The following is a 1838-nucleotide window of genomic DNA, read 5'->3' on the forward strand; positions in this document are numbered from 1 at the left end:
TGAAAGACATAATCCTGCCATTTCAGCTTGGACATGGGAGGAATAACATTTCAACATTGTTGCAGGTGTTTTTGTGCCTTGATTTACAGCTGATTTGTTTGTCTCGCTACAGGAGGACATGATTACAATATTGTTTGTTTAAAAGTGATGAGTGTCAGCCATAATTACATGTTTTTGCTAAAAAAGCCAGAAAGACACAGTGTTCCTTTGGCAAAAAAGGCAGAGCAAAGAAAAAACATTTTTGGTGTGTCTATTGCCACTGATGTCTCAAACTGAAACCAGAAATACTCAAAATAAAGGGATTTAATGGAAATCGGTGAAATAACCAATAGACACCCACCATATCGTTTGACTAAAAGTGAAAGCAAATGTGCCCTAAATATATGTATTAAACACATTGATTTGACAGTAAAAGACACAAACTTCATTAAAGATGGTAATGTTTGTCAGTAATACTATTCAAATGCCCGCCCTGTCATTTATGCATAAAACTGTCAAGGAAAACACAAATGCCAATTTATGCTATAATATGGTATGGAAACCACCAGTGGCAGAATACTCATGGAAGCTATATTCCTAAAGTATTTTTAAATAAGTGATCACACAATTGTAATTGACTGATTCTCACCATTCCTGTCAAAAAAGCAGTTCTGTCTCTGTTGGTAACGGCATCATACCGCATCATACTGGCTACTCTCAGTTACCTGCAGTGACCCCTAGGTGTGGATGCTTGCTACACCCTATTGTAATTTTCAATGTGTGGGCCTATGCTTCCCTTTTCAAGAGTATATGGCTGCAGCCTGGAGCGTCCCATGTCATCCGTCCCGTCTCATGCGGTCTCGTCTCATGCGGAGGCGTGTCCAACGGTAAATCCAGAGGGTCAAAAATACAAAATCGCGATTAATTTTTTTAAAATTAATTTATATGATTGCAGTTAACGGCAATCATACAAATGAATAAAATGTTGTTGTTTTTTTTAACTAAACATGTCTATAAGATAAATGCAGGCTATCACACTGATGAATAAAAACACTTAAAATATATGTTCGTCTATAAAACAAATGCAGATTATAGGCAAACTAAAAAAATCCTTCTGCCATCCCCGAGTTTCTACTTTTCAAAATAAAAGCTTGCATCTGGAATAAAATACTAATATCTCTCTTACTTTTCAAAGTAAAAGCTCACGTCAACTATCATGCTAATGAATAAAATATTTGGTGTGTTTTTAAATATTTAAAAATATATGTCCGTCTCTAAAATAAATGCAGATGATAAACAAACTAAAAAACTCCATCTATATCTATTTGCAGCTATAGATGGAATTTCTCTGCCGACAAAGTTCAAGCATTTGGTTTTGTTTTAAAAAAAATGTCCCCCTTTCATACAATACAACACAAAATACAATAGAACCGCTGGCGGAAGTGGAAGAAAAATTCAATCGCATTCTGGCCCAAGACCGTGGCAGCAGAGATACGCAGTCGAATGCAGGACGGGTCCCAGAGACCCGAAGGCCGAGGCCGCGGTAGTAGAAAAATAGAACCGCAATCTGCCCCGGGTCCCAGAGACCCGACAGCATTCTTCTCCAGGTCCCAGAGACCCGACAGCATTCTGCCCCGGGTCCCAGAGACCCGACAGCCGAGGCCGCGGTAGTAGAAAAATACGACCGCGTTCTGCCCCGGTCCCAGAGACCCGGCAGCATTCTGTCCCGGGTCCCAGAGACCCGACAGCATTCTGTCCCCGGTCCCAGAGACCCGACAGCATTCTGTCCTGGGTCCCAGAGACCCAACAGCATTCTGTCCCCGGTCCCAGAGACCCGGCAGCATTCTGTCCCGGGTCCC

Source organism: Etheostoma spectabile, chromosome 3 (genome assembly GCF_008692095.1).
Source record: "Etheostoma spectabile isolate EspeVRDwgs_2016 chromosome 3, UIUC_Espe_1.0, whole genome shotgun sequence".
In the NCBI taxonomy this organism is placed as follows: domain Eukaryota; kingdom Metazoa; phylum Chordata; class Actinopteri; order Perciformes; family Percidae; genus Etheostoma; species Etheostoma spectabile.